Source organism: Mus caroli, chromosome 2, assembly GCF_900094665.2.
Source record: "Mus caroli chromosome 2, CAROLI_EIJ_v1.1, whole genome shotgun sequence".
NCBI classification, from domain to species: domain Eukaryota; kingdom Metazoa; phylum Chordata; class Mammalia; order Rodentia; family Muridae; genus Mus; species Mus caroli.
Genome location: NC_034571.1, coordinates 60,269,381 through 60,286,208, shown reverse-complemented (window position 1 = coordinate 60,286,208; position 16,828 = coordinate 60,269,381). Strand labels below are relative to the sequence as shown.

The 16,828-nt window shown below is 38.0% G+C and overlaps 1 protein-coding gene across 3 annotated transcripts in view; it reads right to left on the bottom strand.

The window, feature by feature from the left end:
- The window catches only part of LOC110289695 (sodium channel protein type 2 subunit alpha), a 128,047-nt gene extending 113,938 nt beyond the window's left edge, over positions 1-14,109 (bottom strand). For all 3 annotated transcript variants that reach the window (XM_029472745.1, XM_021156037.2, XM_029472744.1), the window contains exon 1: positions 13,859-14,109. The gene's annotated coding sequence lies outside the window, so the exon portion shown is untranslated. The remainder of the gene's footprint in view (positions 1-13,858) is intronic.
- Positions 14,110-16,828: the final 2,719 nt, after the last annotated feature.

The following is a 16,828-nucleotide window of genomic DNA, read 5'->3' as shown; positions in this document are numbered from 1 at the left end:
ANGTNNAANNNTNNNNAACTTGGTCTACAGAGTCAGTTCCAAGGCAGCCATTAAAAACAAAGACATCATGAAATTTGCAAGCAAATAGATGGAACTTGCGAATATCATCCTGAATGAGTTAACCCAGTCTCCAAAGCACATGCATGATTTATGTATCACTTCTAAGTGGATATTAGCCATCAATACATGTACCATGTTACACTCCACAGGCTCAAAGAAGCTAAACAAGAAGGAAGGGCCAAGTAAGCAAGCTTGGATCCCACTTAGAAGGAGGAATAAAATAGTCATAAAAGACAGATGGACGGAGGTAGCTGGGAGGGAGGGAGATAGGGATGGGAATGGGGGATTCAGGATCACGTGCTGGGAAGGGCAGGAGAGATTGCTAGATGGCCATGAAAATGAATGGAAATCTGCAATTTACAGGGGTGAGAAGCTGGGGACATCTCCAGGACAAGACAAAGACCTGGGATAAGAGAGTTGCCCAAGAGTCAATGGGGGTGACCTTGGCTGTGATTCATTACATTTGGGATATAGAACTTTCTGTAGCCAGTCAGGAACCCTAGTGGAGAGATAAAGACACCAACACTTTCACAAAACTTTCAACCCAAAATTTATCCTGTCTACACAAAATGCAGGGATAGGAAATGGAGCAGAGACTGAGGGATGGCCAACCAATAACTTGCCCAACTTGAGACACATCCCATAGGCAAGCACCATTCTCTGACACTATTAATGATACTCTGCTATGCTTGCAGACAGGAGCATGTTGTTCTCTGAGAGACTCCACCCAGCAGCTGACTCAGACAGATACAGAGAATGACAGATAATGATGAAGCTTTACAAATAAGGTGTCTAAGTAAGGAAATAGCTATTTCACTGCTAGTAATTATCAGACACATCCTACCAATATGGGGTGGGGGGGGGACCAACGTAAATGCAATAATATTGAATCTTAAATAGAAGTGTTGAAGAAGAGTAAAAAAATAAACACCACAATTGTTTAGAGACAGATCCTATACTTAGAAAAGTGAAGAGAGTAAGTTGAGAAAATGTAAAATTTATAGGAAGTACTATGATGCAAATATATCTATACATCTCACTAGAAATGACCAAACTGTGTAATTACCAGATGTTATCAGGAATTGAAGTCTGGGCATCGAGTATGAGGACAGCAGAAAAGTGACTGGTCGTAAAACAGCAATTCCTTTCTATTCATCTGTAATTTTTGTTCCGGTTCTCTGTGAAATGCAGCAAGGATTTCTCTGCAATTAATAGACAGCCCCTCAAAAAGGAAAACTTAGTTGTTTCCAGCAGAGTCTCCTGGCCATACAAACCACTGTTTAGGGCAGATCCTATACCCTGTAGTTGATGGTCAGCACACAATGAACTCAGTGGTATTTTGAAGGTATTTTTGCCTCATAATGTTTTGTCTGGCCTTTTTTTTTTTTTAAGTTTACAGAATTTTTGCTTATATATTATGATTTCTGATTTTGTTTTTATAAGTTTTATATGCGTGAATGTATGTACTTTTGCACCTATATGTTTCTTGTGCTTTCTCGTTGGATCTTTTTTTCCTATTTGTTTTCTTCTATTTTTGTTTGTTTTTATCTGATTTTATTTAATTACTATTTTAAGTGTATGTTTGTTTATTAATGAAAAGGAAAGGATTTGAGTGAGTGGGGTTGTGGGGAAGATCTTGGAAGACTTGGGGAAGGGAAGCTATAATAAGAATCTATTGTATAATAAAAATCTATTTTCAATAAAAATAAGATTCTAAAATAAAACGTTCTAATACAAAATGATCTGTCCATCTTTTTGTCTTGATTGCATAATTAATAGCTTTTTAAAATAAAAAAAAAATACAGTTCCACAAGGATTTTGGATGCTGATGCTCAATTTCCAAATGTCATGATTCAAAAGAAATTTTATGCCTTTACTTATTTTTAGGATAGAGAGAGGCCACATTTTTTTTTAGTTATTCATCAGTTGATGGCTTCTAGGCTGTTCCATATCTTAGATATTGTTCTTTGATATTTTTTATCTTATGTGCATTGAGTGATGGTTGACTTGCATGTATGTCTGTGTGACAGTGTCAAATCTCCTGAAACTGGAGTTACAGACAGCTGTAAGTTGCCATGTGAGTGCTGAGAATTGAACTTGTGTCCTTTGGAAGCACAGTCAATCTTCTTAAGCACTGAGCCATCTCTCCAGACCCAGCATATCTTGGATATTGTGAACAATGTTGCAATAAAGGTGAGTGCGCAAGAATCTCTGTGGTGCACTGACTTAGACCCTTCAGGTATATGCCCAGGAATAATGTAGCTGGATCTATGGTATATTTCCTGTTCATCCTTTGCATTTATCTTTAGAAAAATTTAGATTATTACAAAGTCTAAGGCCAGAGTTCATATCTCACTCTGTACACATTGTTTTTTTTTTTTTTTTTACGGTAAAGTTTCTACTCTGCTAGACTACTGAGTTATGTAACTTCTAATTTCTTTGTATCCTTGGATGTTGAATACCTAACTACCAGGATCATTGAGAGGATCCAATAATTGCAGCTTTTTAAATACAGGCCTATACAGTTGGAGATGTTTCATAAAATTTCAGCTCTTTGACTAATATAATTATGGCAGAAAAGATATGATATATCCAATAGGGAAAATTTAATCAAAGGGATTAAGCAAGCGATATTAAAGATTCTTGACAACAGTGCATGAGCACAAGGGTCAGGATGTAAAGCATGGTGCATGCAGGCCAGCAGCAGAGCAACAAGAGGAAGGAGTAATTAATAGAATCCAGGAGAAGTCAGGGCACTTGGCAGATCTATGGCCCTGAGTTTCATTGCCCGACTGAGGGGAGAGAGATCAGCGAGGGGATTTCCCTAGTATTGGCCCTGGAAAGGACAGCTTCCCCAGGCAAGGTAGGAGAGGACTTCAGCAATCTGTCAGAGACCAGACATGTCAGCATGAAAGCCAACTACAATGCACTATCCACATGCCACCACGTTCCGTTGGTATTTACCACAAGTATATTGGAATATTTCAGATATCTACAGATGACCCTTAATCTCTAGGTGGATTGATCATTTATGATTCACACCCTTTCAGCTGGTGCATTTGTCTATTTCACCTGATTTTGCACTCAGTAGTCAGGAATCTATATGTCACTCGCATGAACACTGGGTCCCAAAACATTGTTTTCTCTGATTTCAAGACACGTTTTCACTGAAACTAGCACAGCATATTCTAGAACTTGATCAACTACTCATAGATTATGGAATGCTTGGAGTACTAAAATGTATTTTGTTAATTTTTTAAAAAATATATGCTATGTCTTTTGCAAATCTTTGTGGTTCTGAACAATGAGAGGAAATCTTTGACAGAGTCAGCAAACATGAAAAATCAGAGAAAGCATGATGGTGGGAGAAAGTGAAGAAGAGTGTGATGTCACTGATTAGAGAAATAAGGTGTGATCTAAATTCTGCAATTAAAGATTTAAAATTATTGACAAAATCCACAATCTTCATAGTCAATATGCTAGAAGAGTGTTGCAAACTACATTTCATTTCTCCTATGGAACTTACATCTCTGTATTGTTTAGATTACAATTTTGTTGGATGGAGATATAGGCTGTATATGTATATGGGAAGTGAATATGTGTATATGTGTGTGTTTATTATTGGTTAATTATATTAATACATTGGCTTAGATTTTTCTTTGTTTGTTTATTAAAACTTGACACAAGCTAGGGTCATTAGGGAAGAGGGAATCCCAATTGAGAAAGTACTTCCATCAGATTGAACTTAGCAACTCTATGAAGCATTTTCATGATTACTGATTGATGTGAGAGTACAGTATCACACTCAGGAAGGTCATCCTGGGTTGTACAAACATGCAGGCTGAGCAAGCCATGGGGAGCAAGCGAGTAAACAGCTGTCCCTCCATGGTTTCTGCTTCACTTCTTGCCTCTAGGTTCCTGCCTTCAGTTCCTGCCTGAGCTTCCCTCAATGGACCATGCATGACCCAGCATAGGTAAGCCAATTAAACCTTTTTCTTCCCAAATTATTTTGAGTCATGGTCTTTATCTTTTATCATAGCAATAGAAACTGAACTTAAGACACTGCATATAAAAGTTCCTCTATAACGGAGTCTGAAAATCCCAGAGAGCATGTGCATACTCAGGAGACAGATAATGAGAGAATTGTAATTATTAGTTTCCTCTGAAAATTTTATACGCTGTATGTTTGTTTCACTGCACAAATCAACAGGAGTAAACTGAAAATAAAGTCAAATTAAAAGGCTATTAAACTGTTAAGAGGATATCCACGAAAGGAAACTACTACGGCTTATTTTAGTAAGTTAACAGAAGCAGGACACATCTATACAATGCAAACAAGGCATTTCAAACAGTATCTGGATTGAAGATTCGAATAACGCAGTTCTGCAGACACGCTGATGCCCTCCACTGGGAGTCGGCTGTGATTGCTCATTTTGAATGTCCTCTTGATTGAACTAAGCAATACCTATGAAGCCAGGAAAGCACACCTCAGTGTGTCCCTGGGAGTGGTTCCAGAGCACTTCCAGAGCCAATCAGATAATCGTGGCTTGAACCTAATGAGTTATTTATCCCCTGATGAATTAAATATTTCAATGGATTTTCTTTTCAAAGGGGAGGTCTGGCTGGAAAAAGCAGGTCTCTGGGGAATGTCTATTGGTAGACATATCTTGTCCCACCACTGTCATGTAGCTGTACTGTTCTGCTCCCTGGATCCTATTCTGCCATACCCTTCTATCACCATAGACAGAAAACTCTGACACTCTAAGGTAGATGTCTTTTCTCATTGTAGTTTATGTCAGGCATTCTTCACAGCAATCTGAATTCCAGCTAACACAGCTCTGTGTGTGTGTGTGTGTGTGTGTGTGTCAGTTCTGGGTACCTTAATAGAAACATAAGACACAATATCTGTCTCATTAATGTTCAGATTTTCATTAGAGAGATGATAACCCAGGTGCACAGATGTCTAATCCATATTATAACAAGTACAGAGATAGGCGAGAGTGATGAATGTTTCATTTGCATATAACAGGGAACCTTACAAAGGAAGTGATATTTGAGTTTCATATAATTAAGAGATAATTTTGTTCATACTTTATGTTAGAAAATAATGACATTCTGAAGTGTATACGATATAGAAATATATGCAGTAAACACTTTTCCGTATTTGTTCGTAGAGAAAGTGTTAGATTCTCTGGGGCTGGATAGTAAAATGCACAGGTAGGAGTACTTAAGTTGATCCCTAACATCTACATGAAAAAGCTGGGCATGGCAGTGCATGCCAATACAGTGCTAGGAAGGCAAAGGCAGAACTCCAGAAACACACTGGCAGAGATACTGGACTCCAGATTCAGTGAGAATTGCTCTTTCTAAAACAAGGTGGAGAAAGATTGAGAGAGAGACTTGTTATTGAACTTTGACCTACACACACACACACACACACACACACACACACACACACACACACACACACACAAGCACAGACACAAATATGGCCACACACAAGCTCACACAAGAAATCTTGTTACACTTTCTTAAAACACATTTTACTTATTTATTGTGTGTTTGGGGGATAAGTGTGCATTATTGGGTGGAAGCCTAGGTCATTTCTCTCTTCCCACCATGGTGTCCTCAAAATAGACTCAGATGGGTTAGCATGGGCACAAGTGTCTTTACTCACTGAGCTATCATGACTGCCCAAGGAAAGTTTTATATTTTCTGTTTATCAAAAGCAAGTAACTAAGCTGAGATTTAGAATAATACACAAGACTCTTTAAGAGAATCAGTTGAGTAATTTTTACTAAATCCTGGTGGTTTCTAAAAACTAAAGCAGTAAACAGTTTTGTTACAACTAAGGAATTGAAACACAAAAAAATAAGAGGCCAACTTTCTCATTTAAATGAACTAAATTAAACAGCAAAATAGCCCAGGGTGCTGGAACCTTTTTCTACAAACATACCTCCTTTGGGTACCCATATGCCTTGGGTCAGAGTTCTCGCTTGACACTTAAGGTTTAAATTCTCTTATTCTTTCTGTATGTGGAGGTTTCCAAAGCAGTTATAAACTTAAATTTCTATTTTAAGCCTTTCTGTTTAATTTGATAAAGGGATTTCCAATTCTTTAGTCCTCCAAGTTGCCCTATCTGAAAATTATGGGGGTTGAAGAGATGGCTTAGTAGTTAAAGCATTTGCTACCAGGCTCTCATTTCCAGCACCAGTGTGGTGGCCCATTACTGTCAGCAACCTCAGCTCCAGGGGATCTGAGGAGCTCTTCTGGCCTCTGTGGGTACTTCATGCATACGGAGCAGGGAGATACTTCCATGCAAATATTCATATACATAAACTAAGTAAATCTAGGGCAAAATTAAAATTCTGATAGCATTTCTGTGAACTTCTATTTTTATTTTAGTAGACTTATATTTTATCTTAAGCTTTCGGGGAGAAAATTATTGGCTATCTAGGGAGCTTTTGGCCAAGGGCCATAGAGCTGGTTCCAGACGGCACCATTACAGACTCTTTCCTAAAGGAGAATGTACACCAAGTAGAAAATCATTTCCCATGATCTGCATATTGTGAGTTCAGATCCATAGTCATGATTTACTAACCGCTATTCTATACAGAATTGCCTTCCATAGGGGGTCAGTCTCAAAATCTACAGAATTATACCATTTCTTACTGCTTTTGTTCTCTCTTTCTTTCTTTCTTTCTTTCTTTCTTTCTTTCTTTCTTTCTTTCTTTCTTTCTTTCTTTCTTTCTTCCTTCCTTCCTTCCTTCCTTCCTTCCTTCCTTCCTTCCTTCCTTCCTTTCTTTCTTTCTCTCTCTTTGTCTCTTTGTCTCTTTCTCTCTTTCTTTNTTTTTTTTTTTTTTTCGAGACAGGGTTTCTCTGTGTAGCCCTGGCTGCCCTGGAACTCGCTCTGTAAACCAGGCTGGCCTCGAACTCAGAAATCTGCCTGCCTCTGCCTCCCAAGTGCTGGGATTAAAGGCATGCACCATCACTGCCCAACTGATGGAGTTTTATATTTTCACAGAACAGAGAAAGTCATTAAACAAAGCAAGTTTAAAGTACATTGGCAGTATATCAGAGAGGTGGCTACAGTGAGATGCAGGAAGTTTTTCTATGGACCCAAGATCCTACATGATGAAATTCTACCTTTTGGGCTGGTGGAAGCTGGTGGTCAGCTAAGTTAATAGATTCCAAAAGGTTTTTCATCTAATCAGCCACAAGATGTTAGTTCTAGCACAGAGGTTGGCAAAGGCTGTTCCAGAGGGACAGAACTAGCCCAAGATAAATACTTAGCCTCTGAATCTACAACATTTCAGGCTCTCCTCTGTACTGAAATTCTAAGCAGCCATTCAGTATCTGCGGATACAGCTTCTCTTCTCGAGTTTTTGATCTCACTGGACTCTCTCAAGTTTTCGGTCCACAAGAGACATGAGAACAGAGAAAAAGCATCTAAGCTTATCATCTAATGCTGGGTGACAGATGCCATCGCCAGAATCCTCCCTGGATGGCTAGCTTTTTGTCTCAGCTAGTTCACATCTTGACATCAATTATTCACAGAAAGGCAACAGCATTCATTTTTATCTTAAATAGTTTTATGATAAAGTCTCTCCTGTATCATGACAAACCAATCAATTCCTTATATAAGAAATCTGTTGTTTTGTTGCTGCCCTCTCTTACATAGTTCCTTACCCAAAATGCAGGTAGGGTAGCATTACATAATCATAGAATTCACAGTTACTCACTGTGACCATCAAGGTGTGCTTGGACGGGGAACACAGAATCTCAGCCAATAGCTAAGATAGCAGCAACAGGCACTATCTCAACAAGTAATAGAAACGATTAAAACACTTCTTGGGGATGATTGCTCCCCTCAGGTCATTTGGTTCACAAAATTTGTCTTCTAGCATCCTTAAATAACATACTTAAATGATAATCTTTAAACCCTCAAAAATGCACTTGCATCAAGGCCAGGCATGGTAGCACACACCTTAAATCCCAGCACTTGGGAATCAGAGATAGGCAAATCTCTGTGAGTTCCAGGCCAGCCTGGGCTGCAAAGTTAGTTTCAAGACAGCCAGAATTACACAGTGAGGCCCTGTTTCAAAAATAATCAAAAAAAATTAAAACAAATTAGAGATATGCTTCCCTCTTAAACTCTGAAAATTTTAGAAATTAAATTTGAAAAATGGCCATATTAGTTATCAGCAATGATATTGTCTTCATAAAAAAGGTCTTAATGGAAGGTATTAATTGAATTTTACAGCTTTGAATTATAAGGAAAGATACCATCATTTTATTACTGTTACACAGAGCAACCACAATGTCCTTACTTCTCAATTTTATAACATTTTGCCCAAGGCTCTTGATTCAAGTGATCTTTTCCTACATTTAAGCAACATTTCAGTAGGTACCACTCTAGTGTCAATGAAAATCACTTTTAGCTTCAAAATGTAAATATAATTTTAATTCCTTGAAATCAATATAATAAGCAGCTACACTATTAAGGATTTTATTTTTCTTCATTGACATTATGAATGTTTTTCATGTATGAATCCCAGGAGTCATCATTTTGCCAAAATCAGAAAAGAAATTTTGCATGAATTCTACCTTTATTGGATTAAATTTTGGAGAAGAAAACATAAGCATATATTGCAGAGATAACAGGCATGTGAGAAAGATGTCTGCAAATTCTCCATTGACAGCATTCTGTGTATGAGCCTTCTGGAGTTAGGTATATGATGTATATGTATGTGTATGTATGTTTATATATGAATTTTAGACTACCCATAGGTGACTTTTAGTAGAATTCCCTGAAACAAAAAGCTGAAAACTATTATTGTGAGTTTTGTTTTTTTGTGCTTTCTATGACCTATGTTAAAGTTATAAGTTTATAAAACAGACTTTTGTGAAGACAAATAACAACAAAGCCAAACATTAGAGCCTTTGTAAATGTGCCAAGCTATGAAATAATTATTTAGGTTTGCTGCATGGTTAATGCATATTTCAGAACCTTCCAATACAGGCGTTTTGCAAGAGTCAACTGACTGTGTTCAACAGATGTTAGTGGAATGAAATTTGAGTTAGACTTGTTAGGCTGTCCATTTCTAACAGTGCTATGGCCATTTAAGCTTTCAAACTGCCAGTGCTATTCTTCTAAGACAACTGTTATATCAAACTTCATACAATTACAGGGATATAAATTCTGTAGATGGCTGTAAACTTAAATTGTATTAAGAAATTATTTAGAAACCACATGTGCAACTTGAATTATATCTTATTTTATTAACTAGGTATCAGAGCTAAAGATACTCTTACCAGAGTTAGAAACTAACTGAGGTGATTGTGAAGACATCTAGGATGTCCTCAGGGGACGATGACAAGAGGGAGGCAGAGGACAAGAACATCTGGAGAACATCTGCCTTTTCCTGTTCTGCCCAGAGTCAACCTGGAGGGAAGGAAAGCTATCAGTAGCCATGCTGATTTTACATGCCTTCTTCTGACATCCTTTCTCTGACCACAAAGGGTATAGTGAGCTCTGGAGTCCAGATGCCGTATCTTTATCCGGCCAGTTCTAAACCAAACTGCTGAACTGGGAGAACAGCTCCTATGTGAAAGATGAAATTCAACATCAACATCACCTGGCCATGTTGCAACTGACTAGAGATCGATCAGCTCTAAGGACAATTTTGGGCTTGTCAACAGAAAGAATGGAGGATTTCTGGTAGGGGGGGGGGCTTCAAAGATGTTAGTAAAGGAAGTTCATGAATATGCAATCTCTTTTCTCTCTAGACACATGCTGGTTAAAGTACCAATGAAATGGTAGTGTTAGGGAAGAGCTTGAATAATGCACACAGAAGTCAGCAAACTAGCCCAAAGTACATTCCTTTTCTGTTGCTGTGATAAAACATCATGGCCAATGAAACTTAGGAAAGGAAAGATTTTTGTTGGGCCTATGGATCCAGCGGGATAAGAATCTATCATGGCAGCAAAAGGCAAGCCTGGCATCAGGAACAGAAGCTAAGAGTTCACGTCTTGAATTGCCAGGATGACCTGGAAACGGGGAGTCTTCACACTCTTAGACCTTGCCTCCAGAGACACATCTCCTCCAACGAGACTGCACCTCATAAACCCCCACAAACAGCAGCAGCAAGTGGGGAACACATAGGCAAACGTGGGAGTCTATGGAGGACATTCCCAGCCAAACCACTCTGTGTACTAGGTGTGCATCGGAGCAACCGAAAGCACATTTTCAGTGGTATTTGTTTTGCGAGTAAGATGATGGAGTGATGCAAGATGAGCTTGCTTTAAAGCAGTGTTATTAATCGCTCATTCGAGGATTAATGTGACCAAACTGTGCCCTGCAGGCAAGCAATTTGCTGCTGAGGATTAATTGTGCCTTCAAGAAAGTCCATATGCCACACATGGCCCTTTCTAAGGGGTCAGTAGATTTAACGGGAATACATATTCTGTCTTACAGACAAGGACAAGCCACAACAACAACAACAAGACACTCAAAAAGACTTACACAGCACCGTTCTAAAGTATCACCCACCCCTTCTGGTCTTGTAAGTCTTTTTGATTCAAAGTTGTTTTGTGTTGTTGTTGCTGTTGTTTTTTATTTTTGTGTGTATGGGTGTTTCTGCCTGGATAGAAGTGTGGGCATCCTGTGTGTTCAGTGCTCACAGAGACAAGAAGTGGTTGGTAGAGCTTCTGGAGCTGGAGTGACAGACAGCTGTGAGTTGCCATGCGGGCCCTGGGAATTTAACCACCGGAAGAACAACCCCTAACAACTAAGCCATTTCTCCAGCCTGCTGGCCCTGTGTTTTTTACAGTCACTCAATCAATCTCTCCCTGTATTCTCTAACACTCTGACTGTTGTTTCTTGTCTCAATTCTTCTCCAGTGACTTATAGACTCAATTTTCTCTGATCCTCACCGAATGGAATGTTCCTCAACTGTACCTCCCCATGGATTTGCTTTTATGTGTGATTTCAATAATCCCTATGACTTCATGCATATTCATAAGACCAGCCTTTACATATAATCTAACTTCTGGACATCAAGTGAGTGTGCTTGAGTACCCTGAATATTTAATACTGAAAATCAAATTTCATACTTTACTTTTAGTGCCCCAGAGGAAAATAGCAACCTAATATAGTAAGAAAGCAAACAAACAAATAAAACTACAATTATATTGGATTTTTGTTTATTGTCCATAATTTTTCTCTTCCATCCTGAGTAAACCTCAATTTCCTTCCAAGGGCTTAATTCCCTCTGTGCCTAAACTGATCAAGCCTGTATTGTTGTTAATTTATATTCAACTTTTTCTTAAAGATCTAACTTTTGAATAGCATTTAAATCTACTTTTTCCTGAGACTTCTATCATCATAAACTCTGAGCCCAAGTTGTTATTCGGTTCCTGGCCCAGCCCCGCCTGCTTTTCCTATTTCTTCATCCCTTATTTTGGTGTTTATAATATTTTAAGCAATGACAGTATCTGCACATGTATATTTCTATTTAAGAGTTATTTATTTATTTATTTATTTATTTATTTATTTATTTATTTATTTAGTTAGTTAGTTAGTTTTTTTATATGTGTACCAATGTGTGTGGTAAATGTCTGGGTGGGTAGATGGGTGTACTACAGAGACCACAAGAAAGTTTCATGTCTTCTGGAGCAAACTTCTTTTCTTTTTAAAGATTTGGTTTATTTTCAGATTGTACGCATGTCTCTGTATGGGCATGCTGTGTGAATGCAGTATTCAGTGAGGACAGAAAGGGATATTGGATCCCCTGGAGCTGGAGCTATAGAAGACCGTTAGCTGCCCAGAGTGGGAGCTAGGAACTGAATGCAGGTCCCTCTGCAAGAGCAGTGCTCACTGTTACCCACAGAGCCATCTCTTAGTCCCTGTAATTACTTTTCAATCCCTACCATGAACCACTCTTTAGTAAAGATATGATAATCCACAAGTATTTATGTAGAAATGACACATGTTAAAGCCCTTCTTTTCTCCAGATATTGAAGAGGTATTATTTAATCTGTATAGCCATCTAAGTATTCACAAATTACTCTCTCTATATGCACACAGACCATTCTATAGACTAGAATAGAATATGTAGAATAATGAACTTCTATAAGGCTATATGTCGTTCGGGAGCACAAGGTAGATAATGTCCCTAATCTAAAGTGAAAATACAATATTAAACAACAGTCTCCACAACTGTTTAATTGAGCTGTTGTCTTTTGGCTTTTGGAAGGACCCTTGAGAAAATTTAGTCCTGTGTATGTTTATCCACTGAGTAATACACACTGAAAGGAATTATTTTACAGAATTTGCCAAGTCAACATCCCCCAGAGTCAATATCAGTAGACCTGGATTAGGCCTAGAATATGTTAACAGTGGAGATAATTGCTGTAGAAGATTTTGAAGACTGCCAATCAGGGTCCTAAGTCTTACCTACTGCTTTTAATTTAACATGAACTCTGAGTGTAATATTCCACTTAATGTAAACCCCACATAACCTCTCAGCCACTGTTGCTCTTCTCCAAATGGAAGATGGATACATGCCAAATAAAAATCTGTGATTCTAAATATCATCCTATTTATTGAACTCTGTATAACTGAAAACTCGTCGTAGATTCTACATATTCAAATAATATTTTTTCAGTATTCCTAAACATCCCGAAAACCCACAGATTTCACAACCTCAGACATAGCATAACTACCTTTTTATAGGAAAATGATGACTGAGATAGAAACATCCCAAATGCATGCACCCCCCACTGCTTGCCTCCTACACAACACACACACACACATGTCTTTCAACAAGAGAGAGTGAAGCAGTTAACAATCTTGTAAAAATATTCCTATTTTTTTAATTTATTAAAATCAATCCAAATGTTGAGCCAAATGGCCACCAATGGCTTTTGTATACGACATTTCTATATTTCATTTTCTGCTTCTACTGATAATCATAAAGAGAGTCTTTAATCATAGGAATCAGGAGAAAAGGGAAGGTTGTTACCATTTCCACCTCCTGAGTCATTCTACTCTTTAGCTAACATCACGTGACCTAACATTTTTTAAAATGTGAACACTTTTCACAATGGAACTATTCTAAATGCCCACTGTCTTTTTTTTTTTTCAGAGATAAGGATAATCCATTTCCCCCCAGCAATTAATTAGTTTTCACTGTTCTCCTCCTAAGGGGGGAGGGGGGAGTCCAGTGCTGTCACTCGGAGTCTATTAAACACATTACATCAATCTTCACTCGTGGGCTAGCAGTGACTTGCATACCGTTCTAAAAGGTTAAAACAAAAACATAAAGAATCCCAACATCCTAGCAGCAGCAATTGTTCAAAAGGCCTTGGGCTCAGGATGCTGGTGTAGCTCTAAAACTGTGCCCAGGATGCTCAGCCGTGGGCTCTGGCAGAGCCACTGCCATGTTAGTCCTGCTTCATTACATCGCATGATTTGTCCAACGCATTAAACATCAGTATTTCCCTTGTGAGAAGAAGGCCCATCCCTCACTCTGAAAGCTTTATCTTTTGGTGCTAAACAAATACAGCCACAGAAACGAAAGGCTAAGAAGCCGAAGAAAACATTGAAAATACAACATGGCACAGCCAGTGATCATTTTAGCATAGGAAGGTTTTTAAATGCAGAACAGCCAGAATTAGAGCATTTGAACCTTTTGGTTCTGAATACATCATTACAAAGCACATCTTATTTTAAATGCCATCATTTGGCAGAATCGTGATTCACTGATGCAACAAAAATAGAATCATGCTTGCTTACCTGAAATAAAGGGAATGGTACTCATAGCACAGAATCCATGTGCGTGTTGAATATAACAGTCTTCAACGCAGGTTTCTAGAATTCAGCCTACAGCAGAAAGTAAAATCTCACATGTGCGATAATAATATCCTTACTAAAGAGAAAAAGCCAAGACAGGGCGATCACTGCATCCTCTCTGCTTCTGCCTTAGCTTTCTGTTCTGACACTCAGTCACTCGATGGTACCCACTGTCAGAAAACAGCATGCTAAATTAAAATAAATAAATAAATAAATAAATGTAGGAGGGTAGCGTCTTGCATGACAGCTCCATCTCCTGGCCACAAGTGGAATCGCTGTAATTTCAAGTTCCTTTGGCAAAGCAACATTCAACAAATAAGATTAAATGGTGTATAGTTCAGAATTCTAATGTACTCTAATTCAACTATTCTAATTAGTTACAAATCGAACACTTAAAAGTCATTATACTTTGTGTTTTTTTAGATGTAGTTTAACATTTGGAGTTCGATTTATTTTTATTATGTTTAAATGAAATCTGAGTTTTCAGAACATTATGGAAAAGAGCTATGTGAAAATAATTGTAATTATTAATCATGTCATTATTGGTTATCTTTTCGTGGGGAAGTACATTGTCTTAAGAGATAAGCTTGTTGTTAACAGAATGATGGATTTATGAAAAGACAAAAATCTCAGTCAACCAAACTTTCTGAAACACCTCGAAACATATAGGCAATCTGAAAAGTGATAGTTGTTCTATACCATAGTCTGAAGCGAGGCCTCCTTGGGAGGGTAGGAGCAGAATTCAAAGTTCCCCACTTGTTAAGTAAGTTAGAAAACCAAAGTTTTGCTGAGTATATGACCTGTTCAATACATATTAGTTTACGTACTTAATTTTTTTCGTGCTTATTTTTTTACAATTGTTTATGAAGTTCTGAGTCACAAACCACTTGAAATTTAAAAAGTCTATCTTCTGTCTTTTTCTCAAAACAAACTTCATCAAACAGGGTCAAGAACCAATTCAGAGATTCTGGTGCTGTCCGTGGTGCTGAAACCAATGACAGGCTCTCTTGGATTGTTCCAAGATTTTCTGCCAGCTGACATAAAATCTTGGTAAAATGCGATTTAAAAAATAATAATGATCGGTTCATTATTATAAAGATGGCTCAGGAAGATGGGTTAGAAAGATGGCTCAGAGGTTAAGATCATCCACTGCTCTTTCAGAGGACCTCCACATTAAAACCAAAGGCTAGGCATGTGCCCAGAATTTTGCTCATTCCCCTGCCCTCACTGAATCTATTCTTGTTTCTTTACAGTCACTTCAATTTGCTCACTTTTATAAGCCTGGATCCTTAACACGAACCTGAAACACGAATTATTCTCAGATAATGAATGGATGACTGTCCTAGAAAAATAGCTTGTGCATTACATTTGTATTTTCATTGTACATATACTTGTATTTTTGTACTTTAATTCCTCTGTTTCCTTTAATATGCATGCCAGTCATAAAGCATAAAACTCAATGAAGTAAACAGCATGCATTTTCATTAAGGTATCTAAAATATGTTTAGATCTCTCTCTCTCTCTCTCTCTCTCTCTCACACACACACACACACACACACACACACACACACACTTGGACATACTGAGACTATATGTTGAATTTATTGGTTAAACAATGTCTGCCTTGAAACTAGAGCTCTATACTCTTAGGTTGTTTTCAGCAGGGGAGAGGGAGGCAGAGGGGAAGCACACTACGAGGCAACTCTTACAACGGTATTTTTAAGTAAAAACCTTTAGTCTCATCTAAAATGTTTTTATGTATTTTAAGAAGATAGGCAAAACATCAACATTGCTTCCTGCACCAGATATTTGTATATTTATGCAGAAAATGTGCACATATACAGTATTTATAAGCACAGCACACTTCCGAAATCAGGCAGAGTTAGATTCACCTTGCTAGCAGCAACAAACCTGTGATGATCTCTCAGTGCAATGTCCCTCTTCTGTTGCTTTGCTTTAAGAATAAAATCCAAATACTTACTTTAATATCTTTGTTTTCAAAATTATTTTAATTTTAGCAGGAAAACTAGTCACATTTTACTTCAAGTAAATTTTGACTCTTGGTAAGCACATGCTTTTTATTTTTGCCAATTCTCCCTTACCTAACCATGCCAGTCCTCAGATAGAGAAAGTAATGAAACTTGAAGTCTTGTTTATACCCAACGGTGTTTGGTGTTTTTTTTTCCTTGCCTCAGTTTTCACATGCAAAATAGATGCATCAAGGAGATAAAAATGAATGCAAAAATTCTAAACTGTAATTTAATTTATTCAGTTTTATCCAACTGTATAAACTAAAAATACAAGTCTGCTAATATCCTTTCAATACTTCCTTGCCAACTCAGGACAGATTGAAAACATTAATTCCATGTCTAATGTCTAATGCTTGTCCTGTGGTGCTATCATTAGAACATTACAGACTTTTACAATGCATGAAGGAAATATTTTTTATGATTTGTTTTGGGTTTTTTTTGGCCTCTGTTTGTGCATCTATGCACAGGTATGTACACATGAATGCAGTGCCCTGAGAGGTCAGAAAAGGGTGTCTGATACCACAGAGCTGGAGTTACAGGAGGTTGCAAGCTGCCTGATGTGGGTGTTGGGGATCACAAGTTAGGAACCTGAAGGCATGAACTGAAGCAGAGACCACAGAACACTGCTTTTTTGGCTTGCTCTCAGAACATGCTTAGCCTGCGTTCTTAAATGTTCTTATACAACCCAGGACCACCTGCCTAGGGATGGAAATGCCCACATGTGCTGGCCCCTCCCACATTAGCCATTAGTCGTGAAAATACCCCCACAGACGTGCCCATAGGCCTGTCTGATAGAGGCAATTCTGCAGATGAGACTTTCCTTTCAAGGGACTTCGGTTTGTCAACACAGCATGTTATGCATGGAGAGATGAAGAGAAACAAA